The sequence below is a fragment of the Elaeis guineensis genome, chromosome 8 (genome assembly GCF_000442705.2).
Source record: "Elaeis guineensis isolate ETL-2024a chromosome 8, EG11, whole genome shotgun sequence".
Taxonomy (NCBI): domain Eukaryota; kingdom Viridiplantae; phylum Streptophyta; class Magnoliopsida; order Arecales; family Arecaceae; genus Elaeis; species Elaeis guineensis.
Window position 1 is genome coordinate 6,668,560 of NC_026000.2, and position 10,310 is coordinate 6,678,869.

Here is a 10,310-nt window from a genome sequence, read left to right on the forward strand (position 1 = left end):
ATTTCAGTCTGTTTGGAAAAGGAGCTCTAGGACTTTTAAGTACTGGACTAGGTGAATTTTCAGTTTCTGGTGCTTGAGGTTGAAAGGTAGTAGTTTTAGAAGGTGACTCGGCAGATGAGTCATCTATATCATCAAGTGCAACTACCTTATTGTCTATTTGTTTTCCTGATCTTAAGGTATGAATGGCATTTACACCATTAACTTGGTTTCCTTGTTGGGGTCGTGGATCATTTTGGTTCCTAGGATTTGGCTCAGGTTGGCTAGGTAACCTACCATGTTCTCGTTCACTAATGGTCGAAGCCAGCTGACTTACTTGCATTTCCAGACGGGCTATAGCTTGGGTGTTATTATTTATGAGTTGACCCGTGGTTTGCATAAAGCTGGTATGTGTCTTCATCATGGCTTCTAGGCTTTTCTCTAAAGAGGTAATTTTCTTGTCATTATCATGGAAGCCTGGCGGGTTGTTCATTACTGGGTTGGACCTTAGATTTTGCTGATTGAAATTTGGATTGCCTACATTAGGATTCTGGGACCATAAGAAATTCGGGTGATTCCTCCAACCTGGGTTATATGTGGGTGCATAAGGATTGTTCAATGGTCCTTGATAGGTGGCATTCACCTGTGCACACTCATTCGAGTAGGAACATTCTTCTAAGACATGGTCTGGTGCATTGCACCCTTTACACATGGGTGCAGATATTTGATTTACATTGGCTGGTCTCTGTAATTCTAAGGCTTCCAATCTACGTGTTAAGGTTGCAATCTTGGCCTCTAATGCTAGGGTTGGTTGAATTTGATGCATTCCTCCTCTTGAAGGTGTAGCTTTATCAGGTTCCCTAGTTGTTTCCCACTGTAAATTTTTCTCGGCTAGGTCTTCTAAGAATTGCCAAGCTTCAGTAGTTTCTTTGTCCATAAATTGGCCTTGGCACATGGACTCTAGCATGGTTCTTGAGTTTGAATCTAACCCCTCATAGATGATCTGGCATAGTCTCCAAGTTTCTATTCCATGGTGTGGGCATTGGGTCAAAAGATTCTTGAAACGATCAAAGTACTTCCAAAATGATTCACCAGCTAGTTGGTAAAATTGATTTATTTCATTCCTAATCCTAGCTGTTTTATGATGGGGGAAATACTTTTTTAAAAATGTTCTCACAAAGCCCTCCCAGGTAGTGACAGAATAGTTTGGCAGACTATAAAGCCACTTCTTAGCATTGTCCTTAAGGACAAAGTTGATTAATCTAAGTTTGACCTCATCCTCTGTTAATTGCAGTTTCATGGTTGCACATACCTCCTCAAATTCTCTAATAAATATATAAGCATCCTCTAATCCTGTGAATTTTGGAAGCATATTTATGATTTGAGGTTTGATTTCAAAATTGTTAGCTGTGGGTTGTGGCAACCTGATACAAGATGGTTGGATGGAGCCAACTGGATAACACAAATCCTTAAGGGTCATGGGTTGGATTGGTTCAGCCATTGGAACAACAGGAATTGACTCAATTCTAACTAGACGACCCGACACTCTTCTCCACACACGAGTGTACAGTTCTCGATGTTTATACAATTTTTTTTTTTTTTTTTATAAAATTTTTATGTATAAGAAAAAGAAAGAGAAAAAATTCTAAAGAGAAGATCCTAAGGAGTCCTAAATCTAAAGAAAAGTAACCAAATTAATTTAAATTTTAATATATTATATATATTTTTTTTTCAAACAAGTGAAACAATAAATTAAACTCAATCTATCCTAGGGTTAACCTAAATCTAGACAGCTCCTAACTGTTCCAAGATGACCCTTCAAACCTTCCAAGTGGAGATTAATCAACTAGTTAGCCAGGTAAGTATAAGAGGTGGGAGGTTCACTCATCGTTGCCTTTCTAGACACCAAACGAGTTGGTCAGGCCAGCAACTAAACCAATTTAACAATCCACCCTCAGGGACTTGCCTAGACACCAACTAATCAAACAACTCAAACTTGGTAGAACTCTTAGGGTTCCTTGTCCTATTAAGCTCGAATTCCTTAAGGTTGACGTCTAATTGATTTTAAGATTAAAGGTTTAGGTAATGCAATATGATGAAGATGGTTTTTGGGCTAAGGAAGGGTAATGAAATCCCCACCTTATCTTGTTAATGGGTTGATGCCCTTAGATTAATTATGAAAATGCAAATGCAAATAAACAAGATGACCAAGAATGTAAAAGATTTTAATTTAAATTTTTTTTTTTTAATTTTGATATTTTACTTCACGATTATGAAATGTCTTTTGTTTTATTTTGTTTTATTTTTTTTTTTTTGTGATTAAGTAAATTCAAATGATTAGGTCTAAAAGCAAAAGTAATTAACTAAAAATAATAAAAGAGAAATTAGAAGCGTACCTGAGTTTTCCAGCAATCACCAACTAAATATAGAAACCTAAAGAAAAAAGAAAGAGAGTTATAACGCACGAAGAACAAATATTTGAAAATAATTTAAAACGCCAAATCCCCGGCAACGGCGCCAAAAACTTGATGTTCAAATCTTAAAATTTATAAATAAAACCGCAAGCGCACGGTGTGCAGAGTAGCATGACCAGCGAGTACGGGTCGATCCCACAGAGACTTGGTTTTAAAAATGATTTTCAAATCTATGCTCAAGTGAGCTTTAACAAAAATCGAAAGTCAAAAGTTGTTTGCTAAAGACAATAAGACTAAGGATCTAGGGTTTTTGAATCCACTAGATCTAGATTAGGGAATTCTACCTAAAATTTTTCTTATTGATCCTAACGACTACTCCTCTTGTCTTTCCCAAGCATAGATTATGAAGGGACTAAGGCCCAACGATAACCTATCAAGATTCTTTACAGGGGAGTAGTAACTAGGATCCCTTAGGGTTTTCTCCTCCTATGCACTGAATCAAGCATGAACTATGAAGGGACTCTGACCCAACTGTAGTTCATCAAAAATTCTTGGCAAAAGAGGAAGAAAAAGAAATCCTAAGAAAAAGAAAGAACCCTATGTAAAATCCCTACTCATGATCTAGCTTCATCGCAAACCCTAGAAGGGATGCTTAGCTAGACATGATCTAAATCTACTTACAAAATTTAAATACAGAAAAATAAACTACCCTAATTTCATAAATTAAACTATCCTAATTGCATAAATTTAAACTGCATAATTTAAACTAACCTAATTGCATAAAATTAAATTGCATAAATTAAACTATCCTAATTGCAAGAAAAATAAATTGCATAATGTAAAGAGATGAAATTGCATAAAAAGAAGATTTTATATATAAAAAAAAATTTATTACAAAAACCTCAAAGCTCGAGGCTTGAAAAGAGAGCTAAAAACCCCACTATCTAGGGTTACAAGCTTGATCGAAAGGAAGAATACATAAAACAAGGGCCTTTGGGGGCTTTTTATAGGCATTGAGGGTTATAAGGTTTTCAAAACTTTCGATGTGGGACTAAGAGGTTTTAGAGAGTTGTTAGGGGGGTTTATGGTGCGCCGATGGGTCCATGGTCCACGCGCCTGTTGCTGTGGACCAGGCGGCTAATCAGATCACCAAATCAGTTGATTTTTGATCAATTTTGATCTGATTTGACTCGGGTTTGACCCAATTGAGTCTTCTTTCTTCATTCTTCAATTCCTGGGTCGATTTAACTCCGTTTTGCATAAAATTTGCGCCGTTGGAATCCTCTTTCCTTGTTCTTTCTATTGATGATCTCTTCTTCTGCAAAATATAATAACAAGTATCAATTTCTTAATAAAGTTAGATAATTTAGATATTAATTGATACTTTTTATGTCAATTTGTGACATAAATCAAGACTCTAGTTTCCAGTCTGATCACGATGATAGCAAGAGTGTGTCAGGATTTATTTTTACCCTTAATGGTGGGGCTGTCTGCTGGAAGAGTTCCAAGCAGCACACTGTGGCTGATTCAGTATGCGAGGCGGAGTATATTGCTGCATCAGATGCTGCCAAAGAAGCGGTGTGGCTGAGAAAATTCATCACCGAGCTCGGAGTAGCACCCTCCCTTGTTGGTCCAGTTCTGCTCTACTGCGACAGCTCTGGAGCCATTGCTCAGGCGAAGGAACCAAAGGCACACCAGCGGACGAAGCATATTCTGCGCCGCTACCATCTCATCCGAGAGATCGTGGATCGAGGTGACGTCGATCTTCAGAAGATCGACGGGAAGGAGAACCTGGCCGACCCATTCACTAAAGCTATTGCGGTGAAGGAGTTCAACGACTACAAGTCGAAGATGGGTATTAGATACTGCACCGATAGGCTTTAGGCCAAGTGGGAGATTGTTGAAAATAGTGTCCCAAAGCCAATCGTCAGCCTGTTGACGGTTGAGCTCCTTTTGTATTAGTACATGAATTATAAATAAATAAAAGTTATTTTGATATTTTTTCATCATAAATGTTTCATCTTCTAATGAACTCCTGTGTTGTGGTGAAGTCCTTAGGACTATTTAGACTCGACAAAGGAGGATTTGTCACTTAGTCCTTAAACATGTTCGTGACCAAATGATACGTTATTACCAAGGACGACAACATTTATCGAGCATAGGTCGTTGTGTGCCATATGGGTTGGTTGTCTTCATAACCAAAGAGTGTGGAGATACTCCTATGGCATACAGGTGAGATGTAATGGTACATCTGCACTGAACGTGACCAACTCCGGAGCTATTTCTGCTGTCAAGATTTGCTCCGATGGGATATGGGTATAAATATCCCTCCAATCTGAGACCGCCACGATGACTTGCAAGCAACTCACTGCACATAGGCACTGGACTACCTGAATTTCTAATTCAGTGATGGAAGGCTGCTGGGTGTAGTCAAGTACTTGACTTGTCGGTGCGTGTGTCAAGATGGGATTGACCACTCCAGTTTAGGAGCTGTGTACGGTCGTGTTTCAATTTAGCAAAACCTTGGCCAGGGTAGTCCTAGTGAGGAATCACAGGACTAATTGAGTTGAGCACGATTCGGATGATCTCATCAGGGTTGACAGTTTAACCCTGAGTCATCCTAAACACAGGGGTCAAAAGGGATGAATTATACGGTAATCATATTCATGTAGGTTCTGAATGTTGCGATTGTGATTATTCGACCTATCCGATCGTCGGGTACCATTGCTAGATGGTCACTTCGATTAGTACAGGAATTGGTTCCTGTGCTACGGCTTAGGTTCGAACCTGCGGGGTCACACATATTAGAGGTTCTTTTCTGATCTGATGGCTGATTATGAGTCTTATCTGTCTGGGACTCTATGATTGAGAATTAGGATTCTCTGATCATGAGTTCCACACATTTTGGGTACCGGGGTCAAAATTTTGAATTTCAAATTTTGAATTTGAAATTTGAATTCTTTGATCAGGATTTCATATCGATGGTCTTTGATGCCTGATTGCCCATCGGATTTGGACTCAATATTTATGAGAGGTTTAATTAGTGATTTGATCATTAATTAACTCAATTTAATTGAGTAATTATTTTTGGATCAAGTCCAATTGAATTGGATTCAGTTTGGATTGACCCGATTAGGTTAAATGTTGACCTAATCGCTAAGGTGGTTTAGTCTCTGATTTGATCAGAGATTAGGCTTAGTTAATTCCTGATTTAATTAAGATTTTATTGAGCTTAATTAAACCTAATTATGTTGAGTTTAATCTATTCTAATTGTGCTTAACCTATTTAGATTAGGTTGGCTCAATTTGAATCAAACCATCTTGTTTTAAATTCCCTGCGACACCCAACTTCCTTGCACCCATTTGAATTCACGAGAAGAAACTTCTCATAAAATTTTTCTCACGCAAAACTCTTCCCCACGCCCTCATTTGTGCGCCATATGGATGGATAAAATAATTAGTTAGCCATTCAAATTCAAAGCATGTTTGAATTTGAATGGATAACTTATCACTTGCCCCTTCATCCTTATCCATTTTGTGCGCCACATTACTTACACGAGAAAAGGTTTCTCATGAAATATTTTCCACGCACAAAGAGCCACACCCCTTCTCTTCTCACGCCCAAAAGGATAGGGATAAGTTGGTTTTCGTTTGAATTCAAATTTGATTTGAATTCAAATGTGCAACCACTTATCTTTATCCTCTCACGCGGATAAGACACATTCGACGTTGTTTTGAAAAGAGGAGAAAGGTGGGACGTGCGTAGAAATTTTAGGAGAGAAACTTTGGGATATGAGAAAGGCTTGTGTGTGAGGTGAAGGTCCAAAACCTTTCGAAAGAAAAAGAAAGAAAAGAGAGAAAATTGGGCGCAGGGTTTTTGGTGTGTACCCTAGGGTTTCTACCCAGGGATCGGGAAGTGAGATTGGTGTCCCACGAGTGTCGTGAGTCCACCAAATTTCAGGGAGAGATCCATCAGCCTCTCAAGCAACTGTGCAAATGATCTGGAGTGTCCAAAAAGTCGGCACACATCGATCGAAGGAGTTCGATCAACATCTGCCATCAAAAGGGTGAAATCACGAACTAGCATTCGTGAGGAGCTGATCAGACGGGAGCTTCGTGTGGACGATCCACAGAGGCCAGACATTTATGTGGCTGTGATGTGACGATCAGAACCCCCCCGACGGTGATCAGATTGCGATGATCGACTATCCGCAAAAGGTGATGTGTTCTGAACACAGTACTGTAAAAGGTTTACTGATTCAAATTTAAATTTTAAATTTAAATGCATGCTGTTGTATCATATTTAGATCTTAGTGTAGGGTTAATTAGTATTAATTAATGAGATTAATTAATAATTTCGCTGTAAAATAATAATTTTGAAAAAGTTTTAAAATTACCATTTTGCCTCTGCACAAAATTTTCGCTACAGGGGATGCACGATCAGAGGTGGCGTGGGTGATGCGAGGGGTCGGGGGAGCGCAGGGGGTTGAGGGGGGAGAGGCGAGTCGGCCGGAGGGGTGGAAGGAAGAGAAGGGGGAAAACAAGAGGAAAAAAGAAAAAGAAAAAAAAGAAAAGGAAAAAGAAGAAAAAAGAAAAGAAAAAAAGAAAAAGAAAGGAATAAATTTAAATATTCTTTTGTAATGAAATAATTGAATAATAATAAATTTAAATAAAAATAATAAGTATTTATTTATTTACTTATTTATTATATTTTAAAAATATTTATAGTGAGTTGGCCTTTCAAAGGGTGATTTTCTGAAAAAAAATATTTTTTATATTTTATTTATTTATATTTTTTATTTATAAATATTTTTTTCTAAAAATAATTTTTAAAAAATTAAAAAATATATATTTTATTTATTTATTTATATTTATTTTTTATTTTATTTTTTTTGATTTCTTTCTTCTCCCTCTGCGGCTCCGCATTGAGCATGCACTGCCACCCCTCCTGGTGCATATCAGAAAGTTCACTCGAAACCATAGTTGCTGCTGTACCTTGACGATGTCAAATTATTATTAATCAAATTATAATAATTTATTATTAATCAAATAATAATAATTTTTTATTAATTAAATTGTTGGTTTGATACTGCTCCATTTTCAGGCACAGAAGTCAGGACGTGTCAGATTTTTTCGGATAGATATTTGAGAGTTAAATGATTTCAGATTTCTATGAAATTTAAAATCTCACTTATTAGTCAAGTCAAGAATCTATACAAATTAAAAATTTTTTAAGTCTAAAAATAGAAATCATAGTTTCTCTGAAGACTGCAAAGGGTACCTGTTTGCAGATTTTGATGCAGAAAGTGAGGACGTATAAGATTCTTCCAGATAGATTTTTGAGAGTCAAATGGTTTCAGATTTCTATAAAATTTAAAACTCTACTTGTCAGTCAAATCAAGAACCTATACAAAAAATTTAAAATTTTTTTTGAAGTTTTTAGAAATATAAATCATAGTTTTTTAAGGTATTTATTTACAGGTTTTGATGCAGAAAAAAAATACGGCAGTGACTTGATTACAAGAGCTATGTCATATCTTAGAATATAAAAAAAATGAAAATGTAAAGTACTTGTTATGAATACAATATTTTCAGAATGGATATGATGTGAATATAATATTTTCATTCAAAGTATCAGATTTTCAAATCTTACACTTTTCTTCTTTCTCAAGCTATCAACAAGAAAAACAGTTGTCATTGGTTCAGACACTCTAGGAAAAAATCTAAGACATCTCGATGGCTCTGTCAAGAGGAGAAACTTATAATCTGATCTAATTACCTCGCCTCTTACCAGAAGAATGCCTGCTTTGGCTACTTGAAATGTGTAAGATTCGAAAATCCATCCGAAAGAATCTTACATGTCCTGACTACCTGCTTCAAAACCTGCAAACAAATATTCTGTGCAGTCCTCAGAAAAACTGTGATTTCTATTTTTAGAGACTTCAAAAAATTCTCAAATTTTTTGTGTAGATTCTTGATTTGACTGATAAGTAGAGTTTTAAATTTTGAAGGAATCTGAAATTATTTGACTTTCGAACATCCATTTGAAAAAATTTTATATGTCCTAACTCCCGTGCTGAGCATGCATCACTACTCCCTTAGCGTAAATCAGAAAGGTTGTGCACGGGAGAATATGAGGATTCTATATGTGGCCTATCATTTTGACGTCACTAAAGCTGTCTAAGCTCAAGATTACTATGAAGAAGCTTGAAAATGAAAACAATATCAAACCAGTAATTTTATTAATAATAAGTTATTATTATTTGATTAAGAATAAGTTATTATAATTTGATTAATAATAATTTGATGTCGTCAAGATACAGTGGCAACCATGGTTTCGAGTCAACTTTCTGATCTGCGCTAAGAGGGGTGGCGGTGCGTGCTCGGCGTAGAGCCGTGAGAAGAGAAGAAAGAAATAAAAAAATAAAATAAAAAATATAAATAAATAAATAAAATATATTTTTTAAAGATTATTTTTTAAAATTATTTTTAAAAAAATAGTTATTAATAAAAAATATAAATAAATAAATAAAATATAAAAATATTTTTTTCAGAAAGTCATCCTTTGAAAGGTCAACTCACTACAAATTTATCACTAAATAAAATTAATATTTTATTAATTATATAATAATATTTTTTATTAATAAATAATAATATTTAGTTACTAATTATCCAATCCAATGTGATTTCAAATTATTTTTAAAATTAAAATTTTTTAGTATTTAAAATTTTATTTTAAAATTAATATTTTTTATTTTTTTATTTTTAAATATTAATATTTTTTATTTAAAAATTTATTTTAAAAATTAAAATTATTTTATTATTATTAAAAAGATCAAAATTATTTTTTAAAATTAAAATTTTTAGTATTCTAAAATTTTATTTTAAAATTAATATTTTTTAATTTTTAAAATTAATATTTTTTTTCCTTCATTTCTTCCTTCCCTTCCTCCCAAACCCCCAGCCGATCCGCCTCTGCTCTCCGACCCCCGACGACCCCAGCTGCCCGAGCCCCCGCCCCACCCATGCTGCCCCTGGCCGCACACCCCAACCCCCCACAAACCAAACATAGCAATTTTAGATCATCTCAGGATTTGGATCACTAGTGATCCCAAATCATGACGGTGATCCAAATTGGGTTACCAAATGTCTCTATTATGTTTTAGGTATGCATTTACAAACATAGATAAAGAGACTACTATTACTGCTACTATAAAAAGGCCTATGAAAATACGTTCTAATGCTGTAGTGATCTTCTGATAAGTATATATTTTTTTCATCTTTGCATATTTAAAAAAATAATTTTTTTTATTTTTTTCCTTCGTTCTCTTTCTCCTGCATGCCACAACCCATGGCAGGGGTCACTGAAATCACCGCCTTAAAGAATTTTAATGAGAATTAAATCAAGTTAAAAAAGCAAGTCTAGTCCAGAAATCAAATTAGAGAAGAAACACTGTCTAAAAATCTATGACAAGGAAAAAAATTTAATACCCTATATGTGGCCTATCATTCTGATGTCACTAAGGCACAATGGGCTGAGTGATGCTTAATGAGAATGAGGATGAAAAAAAGCTCAAGATTGCTATGAAGGAGCTTGAAAATAGGAGCAGTATCAAACCAGTAATTTGATAAATAATAAGTTATTATAATTTAATTAATAATAATTTGACGTCGTCAAGATATAGCGGCAACCATGATTCCAAGTCAACTTTCTTATCTGTGCCAAAAGGGTGGCGGTGCATGCTCATCGCGGAACCACAGGAGGAGAAGAAAAAAATTAAAAATATAAAAAATATAAATAAATAAATAAATAAACAAAATATATTTTAAATTTATTTTTTAAAGATTATCTTTTTAAAATTATTTTTAGAAAAAATTATTTATTAATAAAAAATATAAATAAATAAATAAAATATAAAA

At 34.8% G+C, this 10,310-nt stretch overlaps 1 non-coding gene across 1 annotated transcript; it reads left to right on the top strand.

Moving 5' to 3' along the window:
* The first annotated feature begins 1,001 nt into the window (after positions 1 to 1,001).
* LOC140851332 (small nucleolar RNA R71) lies at positions 1,002 to 1,108 on the top strand. Its single transcript, XR_012134084.1, has one exon. It is a non-coding gene; the product is annotated as a small nucleolar RNA R71 (small nucleolar RNA).
* Positions 1,109 to 10,310: the final 9,202 nt, after the last annotated feature.